This window comes from Phaethon aethereus, assembly GCF_964289735.1.
Source record: "Phaethon aethereus genome assembly, chromosome: 1".
NCBI classification, from domain to species: Eukaryota; Metazoa; Chordata; class Aves; order Phaethontiformes; family Phaethontidae; genus Phaethon; species Phaethon aethereus.
The window spans coordinates 153,034,471-153,050,461 of NC_138575.1; positions in this window are offsets into that span (position 1 = coordinate 153,034,471).

Genomic DNA, 15,991 nt, shown 5'->3' on the forward strand with positions numbered 1-15,991 from the left:
TCCCTTGATCAGGATGGAAGCAGAGATGCTACATCATTTCATCTGCCTCTAACATTTATACACGTATTACGCTTTCACATGTGAATAAATGGCACGAACTGAACTACGGCTGAAACTGGAGCTCTCAGGAGACATTTAAATTTCAGTGGTGCCAAGTACCTCTTGGTACTTGGTATAGCAGGTATGGCTAATTAGAGTATGTTATTAATCTTTAGCCACTGATAGAAATGAGTTGGATCAACACTGAACCACTGCTATAGGAAACCACTGTGGAGGGGTTGCTGCAAAATTACTGTATCTATTCTTAAGATACATTGTTTAAGGATGTTTTTTCATTGCATGGGAGTTGCAAAATGAGTTAGTTATATTGTGGGTAGTAGCTTGCAGTACTATATCTGGAGAAGTAGAGCTTTTAAGGGCTGTATAGTAGGTCACTGATAGCTGTCAGGGGTGATAGGAAGTATTAGGATTTTGGTTTTTAACCTGAAATTTTCTCACCTTCTAAAGTTTGCCTCAAGTTCCTGCAGCAATCTCAACTTCCTTTTAGCAAAATTTTTGTTTCTGGGATAACTAAAGCCATCCTCAGAGGAGACTATTGGAAAAAGAGAGGGGAGCGGGGAGGGGGAAGAGCCCAACCAAAAACAGGTGTTCCTGTCCACAAAGGTCCAGAGTCTTCCATATTTAAAAAAAAAAAAAATCTTTAAATTCATTACAAAAATGCAAAACAACAAAACCCAGGTAACTTGTGTCTGATCTGGAAGATGTGCACCTTCAGTAACGGCATCACTCCACAGTGCCCACATCTGCAAAGTGCTGGGCAGTTCTCGAACTTGTGTATGCAAGAGAAATGTGGTAGTGGCCTTTCTCCAGTGTTTACACTTGTGAGGCTTAAACAAGAAGAGAACACAAACCTTCGCCCTGATCTGGAGTAAATTCGGCTGAAGTGGTATTTGCGAACAGGCAAGTGCAGATAAACGGAGGCTTCTGCTGTATGCACTGAGGGACTGGGCTTTTTTCTCTCTGATATACCAGTTGTAGGGAATAGCAGTCGTTATTTTTTACATTGTAGCGAAGTTTAAGATTTAACCTCTTAGAACAGATAAAAACTCAGAGAATTCTAAATTAAAATGGGATTCTAGACTGGAACACCCTGGCTGAAAACAAAGCAACCCATTTTCCACGAGGTAGCAAAGACCTGCTATGAAAATGTCTTGCTGATGGTGCTTGGCAAAATGCACAACTCTCGGGGGTGCGGTGCTGTGCGTCTTCATTCATCCCTTCGGTGCCTACGCCCTTCTTTCCTGGGTACTTCCCCTCACCCCACCACCACCCCCTTTTTTTTTTTTTAGTAATTTGAATTGCACAAATATTGATTAATAGATCTATAAAGCTCAGAAGATGGGGATGCCTCAAAGAGATCTCTTTATTAAGAATTAAACGGAAAAACTAAACATAAGCTTTCCTCTTCTACTTCAAACTTCAAGAGTGGGAAGAACAAAAAAAGAAAAAGACCACATTTTCTCCTCAATTATTTCAGTATTGTGTACCTTAAAGGCAACACTATGAATAATACATCACTTTGTATAAGAAACACTAAGCATAGTTCACAGGATTCCCATTGATTATTCCATTAGCTATGTCAAAACTAGTATCTTTTATGATAGTTCCTAAATGGGAGTTCTGGCTAACCTGAATGTCCACCTCGCCCTCCTTTGCAGATGAGTCCCTTTTGATCCCCATGTAGATGAATGCAAATTCTGGAAAACTTTGCCTCACATCCTATTAAAAGTAGAGGACTGTAACTTTACAGATGACTAATCATTTTGAAAGTTCACTTCCTTACACACCCTTCAAACTGAGACGGTTAAAAAAAAAAAAGTAACCCATCTCAAACATGCCAGCACACATAGAGACTAAACATTACAGGGCAACAGCTCCTTTTTTTTTTTTTCAATTGCTGAATGATTTTAGTGTTCCCCATTCCACACTAGTGCTCATCAGGGGTCCTTTTCCAGTGCCTGGTTTAAATCCCACTGACCTCTATGGAAAACACCTGTTACTTTAGTGGGTCAGTATGAAGAAATACCTTCTCCCCAGTGGTCTTTTTAGAAAGGAATTATTTCCATAAGCTACGGAACTATTGTTGCCAGGATGACTTTCTGTGGTCCCTTATGGCCTCGTGAAGGTTTCACCTGCTCTTTTAACCTGAGATTGAATGAAACAACAAGGAAGCAATACTGAGGAAGTAGAATTTAATTGATTGGGAGTGGAGGAATGTATTAGGCTGTCAAAACTTCTGTTGACGGCATTGCTTCTACTACCGGTTGTAGGTTGGTATTGCTGAATCACAGTCGGTAGCTCCTTGCCCACTGACCCGAGAATCTTTGTAGCCTGCTCAAACTATGGCAGCTAGGCAGAGATCATGTATTCAAAATAGGTCAAACGTATATATACACATACAAAAAAGAAAAGGCATACCACTTTTGGCTAGATGTTTTCCTAGTTTTCTCTCACACCTCACAGTGACTCCCCTGGGAGCCAGTCATGTCATTTTAAAATCTTCTAGAACATTTGGCATTCATGAAATTTCAAATAGCATTAAAGGGATAATGTTAGCCTAAATCTTCAAACCTACATTCTTAAAACTTAGCTTAAACAACACATTTGAATTTGGGCTAAACTGATTTAATATTCCTAGGAAGGAACTTAAGTCCAACCTAGCCAATGAATATATGTGAAAATCAGTGTGTGACTGCAAGACTGGCTACAAGGCTTTAGCTGACAACTTGCATAGATCCTGGGCTTGATACCTAGCTACCATAATGAAGAGTGCTACAGAAAATCTTCTGCTTTGTGTGTTCCTACACTAATGTGTACAAAACAATTGCAGGAAAAAAAATCTCTGTTAAAATATTGACATTTGAAATTTTGTCTAATTTTGCAGTGTAATTTTAACTATACACTGGTTAATAATCTCACTAAGTCTGCTGTTCCCTATAATCTGCTTTATGATTTGGGGAATGTGAGAAAAAAAAAAGTCAATTGTTGTTATAGCATCCTCAGGTTCCCATGTTTCATTGTAACAGCAATGTTACCCTAACCATACAGAGCATCTCTAGATTCTCTACAGACACTAAATTGCTTCCAATCCCCATATAAGAATGGGAAACACTGCTGTAAAATATACCCAAAAATTATAAGCCTGAGGAAATAAGAGGCACACAAATGCTGTATGAGTTGTCCAAATTAACACCAGAACACCGTGAATAAGTAGGAAATGTAAAGTACTGTGCCTGAGGAAAAATCTGTTCCACCAAATTCTCATTAAATATTCAATCCTACAATCTTAAATATGGAATTTATGTGGGATTCAAATATTTGCTACTTTTAGAGTTTTTGACTAACGTCTTTAAATAGTCTCAGTTTCTTCACTCCCATGAAGGATAAATTTGCATTTGCTAGTTTTCTCCCTTTTTTTTTTTCCTCCACCCTGTGGCTTACAATGACAATGTGGCAATTCATGAATGAGTGGGTGACATTAAAGGTCTATTTGTGTTTGCTGGCTAAATCCTGCATCTAACAGAAGGCATTTATGAGTTCTGTTGTTAGAATAATTGTTTCTTTAATGACACAGTGACGCTATATCTGATTGTGCACAGAAGCAGAAAAGACAGCTGATGGAATTACAGTGCAAATTACAAATTGCAGTCTCACAGGGAGATAATAATAAAATTTTAGGGGTTTTTTTCTGAAAATTGCTCTGCATTACACTAATTTATGTACATCGCTTCTACTTCACTCCAGAGCTGTGATTAACTAGAACTTCCTTATGATTAACCTTAGCCACAGTTTCTTCATGTCAAGTACAGGAATACATTTGGTGCGGGCGTGCATTTGCCAACTCCTATTTTATCAGCAGCAGTATTGGCATCTTGATTGAGCAGGATCTACAGCACTAATACAGTTATCAAGAAGTTCAATGACTATATCAGTTACTCTTTCTAATCTTTTTATAGTCAAAGGAGGGAACAGGGACTTTCTGAGGATAAGTATTTTTAAGCCAACATAAATTTTTATGGTAATTACTCAGTAGAGAGACAGAGTTCTCCATCATTTGCACACCACAAAGCATGTTGCAGCAAATTATGGCATTGCAGACCAGTTGTTAGTCCACAGATTATAGAATAACTTCACGAAAGTACTCAATCCAACTTTTATTTCTTTCATTATGTTCTGCTAATTGCAAATTGAGCCAAACATAACTTCAAAAGAGCCATATTAATGTACAAGCCCTGCACCACTGTGTGAATAATCAGCTGCCTCTCCATGGACTGCCACAGAATACTCCATGCCTCAAAGCTTAAGAGCTGCTACTCCAGTATAAAAAGTACCTTCCTTGATTTGGAAACACTAAAATACTCAAGAAGAAAGTTTGATGTTTTGGGATCCTGGCCATCAGCAAAGCTCTCAAGTACCAAACCAGCACCTGGAGGTGGCTTTATGCAGAACTTTTGACCCCATACTGTGGTTTGATGTTATTCTTATGCAGACCCGCCTGGACTTCCACAGGAAAGACACTGATTCCCACTGCTCAGTCGCTATCCTGCTCCCAAATATATGCACCCACAGCCTCTTACACAGGACAGACCAGCTGTGCAGGGTGAGGCCCTTTAGCCTGCTAAACCAACTGAAAACTAAGCTGCCACTGCCTTTGAAATGAATTCTGGTCCGGCTGAGGCCATCAGTGCTTGGGGAGTTTAGTTCCACCTCAAGGTCAAGGGCAGCTAAACAGGGATTTTATGAAAGGACATTTTAACTTGGACAATGGGACATATTTAGGAAGCAAAAGCCACAAAGGGACTTGGTTCTTACTTGTTTTCTCAAAAGGTATTGGGAAGTTCACCTGTGAGGATATGGAGACTACTCTTTGAGGGGGGTAACAGGGCAATGGATCTTATACTAGCTAAACTGAAGTAATTTTCTGCTTCTAATTCTTCAATCATTCTCATCAGATCTTTTATCAGATCTATTCCATTTTCCTCTTTTCCTAGGAATTCTACAGGTTTGTTTCCTCACCTCATGTTACAGTGTAACCTGGTAGGCACTGTATACAAATAGGTATTGGTGTTCCCACTGGTGAGCTTCCAGGGGCAGGAGAATGTAACACTTTGTAGCACAGAAGACAGGTCGTCTGTGGCATTCTTCACAAACTATTCAGCAGACATTAATGGGAAAGAAAAAAGCCACCAAAATGATCAGAGGGATGGAACACCTCTCCTATGAGGACAGGCTGAGACAGTTGGTGTTGTTCAGCCTGGAGAAGTGAAGGCTCCGGGGAGACCTTCTTGCAGCCTTCCAGTATTTAAAGGGGGCTTCTGAGAAAGATGGGGACAGACTTTTTAGCAGGGTCTGTAGTGATAGAACAAAAGGTAATGGTTTTAAACTAAAAGAGGGTAGATTTAGACTAGATCTAAGGAGGAAATTTTTCCCAGGGAGGGTGGTGAAACACTGTCACAGGTTGCCCAGAGAAGTGGTAGATGCCCCATCCCTGGCAACATTCCAGATCAGGCTGGACGGGGCTCTGAGCAACCTGATCTAGTTGAAGATGTCCTTGCTCATTGCAGGGGGGTTGGACTAGACAATCTTTAAAGGTCGTTTCCAACCCAAACTATTCCATGATTCTATGGTTCTATGATTCTATGGTCAGAAAGCAAGCAGTGAAAATTTAAGTTGAACTAACCAAGTCCTCCTTACAAATCTTTTGTGGTTTTGACAAAAAAAAAAAGAAGAAACCAGAAGTAGTCAAAAGTTTAAGACAACAATAAAAGAACTAAGTAAAAGTATATAAAAGCTCCCTTTTAAATTAGTTGGATAAACTCTAGCACAACTGGGTCCTGCTTTACCAGAATATGAATAACAATAACCTTCAGTCAGAGCTCCTTATCCTGCCAAGTTTTCTATGTTGTTGTAGCCCCTAAATTGTGGTTTGAATTTAAGAAATTTTTGGTGCTTTTTTTAAATCACCATGGAAAGCATTCTATTCTTCAGCACTTTTGTATGTGTTACAGCTTTTCTGGTGTTGTTTTCTTTCATTCCTTTCTAATGAATTTGGTATTTTAAAAGGGTCAGAGCTGGAGCTAGTACAGCTCAAGAAGATTTTGTCATCTGCAATTAAATAATTTATCCAAATTTTCCAAGCTGGACATGGGAATTTCCTCATACTATTTAATGAAAGATACGTGGCTAAATCTCCTTCACCGTTATAAAAGTCCCAAATTAATCTTTTCTACAGAATCTAGGCCTCCCTTATACATTTGCAGTTTTAAGCTGTTCTCTTTACAAGCTTTGCTTAGACTCCAGAAAGTCCCTTCCCATGCAAATACCTCAGTGTTTCAGTTATACTGCAGTTTATCAGCAGTGACTGTCAAGTTGGGACAGCAGCACAAGAGGCAGTAACTGCCACTGGCATCGTAGTGCTTTAAGGAATAGGCTGTGTACTGATACCAACTCGAAGAGAGCAACACTTCTGCAGAAAAAAAGTGCATTATGCCAGCAGTAACCCATACTGACCTGGTTGCATCTGAATGAGAGTTTCTTCATATTATTTCTCTATCTCTTTGAGCTTCCATGGAAGGGACAAAATTGGTGTTTGGGGCTGGTTTGTTGACATGATGAGAAACAGTGACGCTGTAAATTCACAGGAACTGGGAGGGGAGAAAAAAGGCAAGCTTTGAGTAATTCTCAGTCCAAAGGCATAGCTTGCTCTAGCCCTGCTTAGAGTATGCCTGCCAACTGCTCAAGGCCTATGCTTCTTCCTGTAAGGGCTACATACTCTGCACCTTCAAACAAACTGTTTTTCCCTCTATACTCAGAAGCTCTATGTGGAGGAAAATGCGATGCAGCATTATGTTTCCTGCAGAAAAAATATGGACTTTTATAGCCAGGGAACAGACTCCTTTGAGTTACACAACTATACAGCACAGTTAATGTACCTTATCTCCCAGGTGCTGCAGTATGACAGAGCTCTGCCAACCTACATGCTCCTTGCCACTGAACAAGGAGGTATCAGTCCTCTGCCAGCCTCCCTGACACTGGGTGAAAGCCCTCGGCCTCTTCTGAGCACTGGCTCTGGTGCTTGTTTGATGGAATGAAATGCCAATTGAAATTGCTGTGCTGACCAAAAATAACCCTCCCAAGAAAAAAAAAAAAAGGCAAGCAGTTTCTGCCACGTGAGAACTGCCTTACCAATTCTAGTCTGAGAGACAGGGATGGTTGAAGAGAAGGGACAAAGCTATGTGGCTGCAAGCAGGGCTGGAGGGACTAGGTTAGGACTGATGGAGAATGGATGGACTGCCCCTTCTGGCAGTGGCAAACTGCTAGTAATCCTCAGATGTACTGTGCAGGTATACCCCAATGTTTACAGGTGCTCTTAGTCCATCCTAAACACCGTGTAATATAGTTTAGTTTAAACCTCTTTTACTGTCATTCCCAGGCTAATGGCGGTTATTCTCATTGTGGTTTCCAGAGTTCCCTTAATGCCAGAATTCACACAGACCTATTTTGCAAGTACAATTCCTGTGCCTTAAAATTTTATCTTATGCTAATGCATTTTCCATCTAGCCCAGCTTTTCCTGCCTGTGAGGACTTCTGTCTTCTGCTTCCCAAGACAAGTGAAGCATTGCCTCTCCTGAGACCAGCAAATGCTTCCAATGCAGTATTCAGCAAATAGCAACTCACAAAAGAGTGACCTGATGAAAAAATTATTGTGTAACTGAACATGTAAATGAAGGGGTTGGTCCCTTAAGTGTGCCCAGGGAGCAATAAGCACAAGGAGACCAGCCAAAGCAGAACAAAATGGATTGAAGACATCCTAACCGCTTAAATATGCTTGCTTGTAAACGACAATGAAGCCTTACTAGCCAGAACCTGCTGTACCAGAAGACTAGTTTAGCTGAATACTAGCCTCCTACTGCATGGAGCGATTGCCACCAGAAGGATTTCTGTGCTGTGTCTTAAAGTTATTGTTACTTTGCTTTGTCCTATGCCAAAATAATTTTGTTTGTTTGTTTGTTTTTAATCCATGGAGTACATAGTATATCCAAAAAGCAAGCAAACACCACATTGCAGTAACATGCCCTTTCAGATAATGGCATACTGCCAAAACACTCTGATTGGAGAGTTTTCACTGAATTATATATGAAGGTGGGGCTTTATCCTTACTGGTTCTTTTACACCACACACACACGTTATGGTCATACCTTCCACCACATTAGTACAAAGCTGCCTCTGCAGATGGATTCTTCTTTCCAGAAATAAGCATTTCCACATCAAGATGGTTAACCCATTACAAGGCAGTACAGTTTATGTGCAGATAAGGTTTTAGAGCTCAGATATCCTGTCCTTAAGGGTAGGAATGTCTCATATATTCTTGGCAGAGATGTTTTTTCCCTCCTCTGTATTTAGCTGTTTGATAATGGTCTTGCAAAGGCAGCAAATACAACATTCGGGAGGATCAAGGAGAAGCAAGCTGAAGCATGGACTGAAAATTAAACACAAAGTGGTCTGAAAATTTGGGGTGAGATTCAACGGTGAGCATCAGAGCTGCACCTGGGCTGCAATACAAAGGCAGCAGTCACATTTTCCTAGCAGAATCACTCAGAGCATGGACTCGAGACCCTCAGTCCCTCTGCTCTTAGTGGAGAGAGGCTTGTGCTTCCAGAGCTGACTCAGAGGAAGGGGGGCTCCTGCCCTCTGGAGTTTGCCCTGAATCAGAGCCGCGTCTCAGGTGCCACTCACAAACAGGGAGGAGGTCACAAAAAATCAGTGTTCTAATGGCTATTCCTTAAATGCATACGTACAGGAAATCTAAATGGGTTCCGCTGTCAGTAAGAGTTCCTGCTTACTTTAACATCCATATGGAGGTCTCTCCTCCACCAGATTACAGTCATTTCAGAACAAGAGGTTTTGATTTTCTTTCATTGGCTCAAGATGCCTCCATCTGTGCAGAGTGTAGGCTGGGAGCCCCGGGCAGATTCATTTTCTCTAAGAGTCCTGCCAGCAAACCAGAGCTGGGGTCCCCTCAGGACCCTCACCAGAAGAGGTGGGCAGCAGGGCCCACAACTACTGTCTCCTTATGGCGATTTGCATCCCCCTCCTGCTCTCTCTCTCTTCTTCCTACCTGGGTACAAATTTGGGAATTATTTCTTGGAGAAGCTTCTGTAATGCTGCGACATTTTGTGAATTGGTGCTGGGTTTTAATTGTCTATTCAGAATAAAAATAAAATTCTTTTTGAAGAAAATTATTTGTTTCACTTCTGCTTTTTTTCAAAATGAAATGCATTTCTTTTCAGCTTTCTGTTTTGCTATTTCCTTGAAATTTACTTTCTAGGAAGTTAAATATGAATGACAATGCTCAAAGCAGAAAGAATAATGAATTTTAGGTCAAACCAAATATTTCATTTATCCTGAAATTATTTTCTCAACCCTTTTGATTTCACCAGTCTTTTCTGAAAGGCTTCTGTTTCGATGCAACTCAGAATTATTTTTTCCTTCCATTTTTTTCCTGAAGTATCTGTGATTCAAAATTTCCATTATCTTCACTAGCCTACTTTCAGGTAACTTGAATAACCAGGACTTGCTTTAAAAGAAGATTTTTTCATTACTGATAATTTTATGCAGCGATTCTTAACTTTCTGATAAAAGAAATGGAAATATTTGAGATACTTCATCTCAATAATGAGCCAAATGCCAGCAGGCAGAAGATACTGCTTGTGATAAGTTCTATAGAAAGAGTAGTTCCAGCATGTTATCTAAAGCTGCGCCAGAAAGTAAAAGGACATGAGAGGAGATGAGGCATCTTTAGAAATGCATTCATTTCAGAGCTGGCTTCAAAGTATTTCCATTGTCAGTTAAAGAGTACTGAGAATTTGTTGTCCAGAAATCTTCAGGAGACAGATTTTAGACATTCAGACTCATGGCATTCCATGTGGATTTAATGTTTTGCCTATTTAAATTTTTCCATGAACTCAGGTCTTGTCACTGTGCAAGTCTGACACTCCAGGGCAAACCCCTCTAGCTATTTAAAAAACCTGGTAATCAGGGACAACACAGATATCTTCCTTACACTCTTCCCTTCTCTCATAAAGTTCCTCCCTATAGACCCCACCTCGAGCGCACTACCCCAGGAGCTGGCTGTGTTCTCTGCTACTTTAAGGGGCCATTATTTTGTGCAAAGGAGCATGTGGAACATAAACTTTGGATGTCAGTGTGCATACTGTTGGCACTGGGGCTTCTTACTTGAGAGGACTGGCACTCTTATTCTGGAATACAGCACACTTAAAAAAAAAAAATTATGAGAAAGGTAATGCTAAAAAAAAATCATTTTGACAATACCCATTGCACCTAAATATCTAATGTGAAAGAAGAAAAAAGGGGTTGTTGTCTGAAAGAATTTTACATCTGGAAGTGATTTCGTAAGCTAACACATATGCCACAAGCTAAAAAAAGTAGACAGATGGTCAGTCACCAAATTAGATGCAATCTGAATATGGAAAGATGATTTATCATGTTCCCTCTTCTCAGCTTTTCATGTAGATACTGGACTTGGCAAGCTGTTAGTCTGCTCTGATGAGTGCTTACAATTGAGTTGGGAGCTCTGAACACCGCCAGACCCAGCAGAACTCGTAGTTTTCTGCAGGCCTAGTCCTACCAGCCAGTGCTCCTGAGGTGTGGAGTGCTCTGGCCTCACTCGGTCCTTTGCATTCCCCTCCCTGTGCCCGTGATTTCGCAGTGCAGTAAATCCAGCACTAGGGCTCCTAGGCCAAAATTGCTGCAGCCACACAACATAAAGTGCTGACTTCGACTAAACTTTCGCTGCCGAGTCAAATTTTTACAGCTAATTTGTTGTACTGGCAGGGTGGGTTGTTGGTTTTGGGAGGGGTTTTTTAATAGATCTAGTACCATCTGTTTGTGCCACTTGAGCTTTACGCTGGGTCACCCACCGTCTCCTGCAGCCGGCCGAAATCCTGGCACAAATCCCGCATCGCCCTCCCGGCCCCATGGGGGAGGATCAGGCCTGCCCTTGCCTGATCCACGTTGTCTTTGGCCTGGCACGTCCAACGCCAGATTAAGACACCATGTTTTCCACTGCATGTGTATGCCTCAAGACCGAGTGCCTTTCAGCAGCAAACGTGCTGTTCTGGTTTTTCATTTCACTTCCCCAGAAGGCTTTGGAGCAAACCAGTTCATCCCAGTGGCCCAGGGGAGGGAATCCAACACCTGAAGCGGGACGTGGGGCTACTGTAGCTGGAGCCAGGGAAAGCCTCCCCCTCCATTTCCCCTCCCCTTGGCCTTCTCTTCACACCTCGGCTGTCCCAGGTTGCCACATAACTTCACCCAGGTCAGAGGCCCGGTGAAACCCGCCCTGCAGCCTGCCTGGGCTCAGCTGCCCTGCCTCGCTGAAGCATGGAGCCAGGGCCGAGGCCTGCTGTGCTGCCAGGGCTTGGCGGCTGTAGACAGCCATGAGCAATAAGGGTGCAGTTAGGCAAGATGGCCTACCCGCTCCAAGGGCTCCTTGTTTCCAAAGGAGAGAGACCTGCCCCTTTCTTTCCCAATCCCTGCGCTTCCCCAGTACACGATCCCATCCCTGCCAGCTATCTGACTCCTCAGTGAACAGACCCAGTTCCCTGCTACAGACCCAGCAGTGATTCGCTGCTGCTTTGTGGAGTTAGTTTTCCGCTATCCTAATGATTAAGTTACTCAGCTCAGAGAAGGGTCAGAGAAGCACCAGTGTCAGGCCAAACAAAATGGCAGTACCAAATACTTGGGAGATAGGGAAAGAAGGGAGTGGTGGGACGGGTGCAGCACCTTCCTCAACAGATTTAGCCTGGGCTGTCTAACCACACTTCCACCGTGCTCCACCAGCAATACTATTTCCTAAAATCACTATGTCAAAAATACCAGGAGCTCTCATGCTATGAGGTAAATAAGGGCTAAGAAACCTTAAGCCAGGATGCAACCCTGGATCTGTGAAAGGCAGGAGAAACACAAGTTTGTCACCATTTGTCTGTGCTTGTCCCCCTCCTGGGACCTGTGCCACTGGCAAAGGAACCATGTTAATGTTTAACTAGCATGTTTTTCCAAGGGGCAGGATAGAAATTTCCAATGCATTGTATCCGCTCAAGTCATTGCTTCTCTCTGCCAGCTGGGCCCTCCGATAGGAGCCCATTACGGTCCCTATCGCTCTGTCTGACCCTGGCCCAAAGCTGTCTATCTCACTGGAAGTCCAGGAAGGACAGATTTCATCCTGCCGTGTCGTGACACTTCACTACTTCGTTTCCTTCTCAGTGAGATTTAAGCCATCAGAGATTTCTTAATTTCCATGGCGATGCGAGAGCCCATACTGTAGATCAACAGCCACATGCTGGGAGACAGCTTTTTGTCAGATTATTTCTGGTTCTTCAGTTTCTGCAAATGAGCTGGAGAATCTGGCAGCAACTTTGATACCCTGGCAAAAAGGAAAATAATACAACTGCCCTTCAAAGCTACAGTAAGCCCTTAGGGCATTACCAATTTTTCCAGAGGTGCTTTGTCAGAGTTTTATCCCTCCTTAGAACACCCTCGGCTTGGCCTGAATGCAGGGGCTGGTGCTGGTGAGGGAGCAGGCAAGGACTCCAGGGTCGCCGTGGTTGGGTTTCCGCTTCCACCAACACACCACCACCACCACCAAGGGCCGGGTACCGCAGGCTGACCCCCTTGCCAATCTGTGGGAATCACTTTGAATGAAAGTGGGTTCCTCTTTCCCTGCCCCCTTCACCTCTGTGGGGAAGCTGGCTTGAGTGGGGAGTTGCCCTTCTGCCTGGTCTTCACTCAAAACTGCAGTTGGGAAAGTATCTCTCCAAACTTTCCTCTGAAGTTAGTTAGTATTTTGCTCCAATTTTACCAAACTTTTGGCAGATCCCTGCTGCCTTTGCTGCAAAATAGCCTTGAGAGATCCAGGTGTTTTCCTCTTTGGTTACAGGCATGCCAATGCCCTCTAATTTCTGGTGCCAGTTGAATGTACACCTCACGGCCATGAAATTACTGAAGCAATTAGTGCAGATATTAAAAAAGACCAGAGCACTCCTCCTTGAGCTTATTTCAGAGGGTGCCTGCCCCAGTGATGAGTTACCTCCACTGAAGCAGGCCATACCCCATGCAACCAGACAGGCCTTGGGGCTCCCTGTAGCTCCTTCCATCTACATGTGACAATGGGATGGAGCCTCAGCCCGAAAGAAAGACACCCCCCATTCCCCATGTCAGCTATATACCATTCTAGACAACCCCACATAACCTTGCTAATAGTTTGAGACCCCAATTTTGCATCCAGTTTTTAATTTTTACTGCAATATGAGTCTCAGAAGATAACCATTCACCAAACACGTGGTGCTGCAGGGCACAACTTACCAGGAGAGTCTACCTGCTCCAGCCCAGCCTGCTGCCGATGGGCCAGGGACCTTCGCTAGCACACCTTCTCCTAGGTCCTGTAACAAGGTGGCTCCTAGCTTGGCAAATTGGTTTTGAAACTGTCAAAAGAGAACTAGGAAGGCTTATCAAAACCACTTCCTACTTGGAACAAGGCACACAGCTCAATTTACTTGAGTATTGTTCTCCCCGAGATACTGCATGCCCTGTGAAACCTCCTTCAGATAAAAATAGATTGAAAAGATAGGAAACGCTTGGAGCGGTCCTAATCATCAGAATGAAAGCCAGGAGAAACAGATTGTCCCCTGTCTACTATTAACATAATTAAGGAGAAGTTTGACTCAGATTTGCTCGGGTTTCAGTTCCCCCCACTTGGCAGACTTCATAGCTAGGTCTCCTTTGCTTCAGGGATCTCATTGCAGAGTGGCTGGGACACTTCAGTCCTATGCCAAGAATACAGTTACCGGCGCCAGCACTTCTGATAGAGCAGCAAACACAGGCTCATGGACCTCAACAGAGCTGCCTGATCAATTTGAGTAGGGAAGACCTAAGTCTTAGAGCTAGGCTTGATCTCTCTGCTACATTTTCTTGTCCTGATCGCAAGATTTACTGTCATGTATTGGTCTCATCTTTATCTTTTCCCCATTCTGAGATTGCAAAATTAAATTATAAAAGTCTGATACTTTGTTGCTTTATCCAAGGACTTCACATCAGCTTTCTAGCCCAACTGATCTCTTTTTTTGACAAAGCAGGAGAAGAAAAAAGAAAGGAAAAAGTAACAGCTGGCAGCAGGTACCAAGCACCTCTACTAAATATCTCCAGATTTGCACAAGAGCATTATTGTATCCTGAGCTACATACAGAACAGAGCTGCATGGGCATATGCCAGTTCCTACAGGCCTGCTCGCCCCTCTTTTCCTCATCCACTCCTAGCACTTTATATGGGCACATTTTAGTGCACATGAAAGCAGCTACCTTGGCCAATTCAGTGTTTGCAAAACATGTTGGCCTCGTCACAAGAAGGGCACCTGGGAAGGGCTACGAACAGCTTTGCCAGCTTTCTGTCAACACAGGAGGGCCACAGAAAAGGCTGCATTTCTTTTACTACACATCTTGCACAGACACGTTCACACAGCAAACATGGCAAGAAAGATGGATCACCCCTTGAAACAATTCTGGACAGCTGAAGCATTACAGCTGGTCAACAGAGCAGCATCAAGGGACCCTGGCACCTGAGCTGCACCTTCACAAATATTTTAATTTAGGTCTGTGTCTGTCCCTTTACACTCACAGGTGGGGTGAGATGGAGAAAACATTGCAGAAACTTGTGGACTTTTTAAATCAAAAAACCTCAAAGTCCTCTGCAGAGGGACAATTTTTAAACACAGCCAGCCAAAACACAGCCAGAAAAAAACGAAGCTCCTATTGGTGCTTGTCGCAGGGAGATGAGGACTCCTGTTTTGATCCAATTTCAGCTGCCATCTGCCACTTGTCCTTCTCGACCCTCTTCTCCATCTGGAACCATGTGAGCAGACAGCCCCCCGGGGCCAGCACAGCTGGGCAGAGGGGATGACGTGCAAGGAGCCGAGTCCAGTGCTCCAGACTTCACTGCTGGAAGCTTTTCCACCCGCCCAAAGGTGCTCTGAGCCACCATCTGCTCCAGGCTGAACAAAAAGGGAATTACAACTGAAACAGCTACCAAAGGACACAGCTCAATGGGACTGCGGAGCCTTTTGCCTATTTGGCTGCCTGGCTCCTTGTGACAGGTCCGTGGCACAAACCCAAGCCTGACTCACAGCTGCTCCAAGGAAGACTGGGAATTTGTTAGTCTGTGAAAAGGGAAGAGAAGTTGGACCCTGGGAGTTCTGCAAATGGGTAGCTGACCTCTGAAACAGAGATGGGAGCCACTCACTTGCCTTTGAACAGGACAGGGCGGGGGGTACAGGGAGGAGAAAGTGATTGACTTTATCCCTCCCCGTGGCCACACTGTAAAGTGAAAAGTCATCTAACCACCTGCAGAATTTTTAGTAAAACAATGTATGGCAAAAGTTTAAGCACTTGCTGGTTTCAACCGAGGAGACTGTCTTCTGGGACTGCGGCTGCCTGACTCCAAGGAAAAGGTGTGTGGTTGGCACTGACACTGGTCGCTCTGCTGTTTACTGCACAGCAGTAAACACAAAGGGAAAGCCGAAATCTTAATGCTGTCAATAAGAAACTGGAGGAAGGAATTCTTTTACCACACATGATGAGTGGTAAAATGAGAAGGAAGTTGCCACCTTTAGCTCTGAAGCTGAATCCTAGGTTTACCACTAACACTAGGCAGACTGGCATGCAGGCGTTTCTGGCCAATGACTGAGTCACTTCAGAAGTCACAAATTTGCTGGTACACGCCCATCGCAAACATCCACAATCTGATGGTGACTACTGGTCCATGTATCAAACGGTAGGGAGGACATGATTAATCCAGTTGTGTCATACTGAGATTGCTATCTAGTTAAAAATGCAAGCTTAACCCCAGATCTGCAGTGATA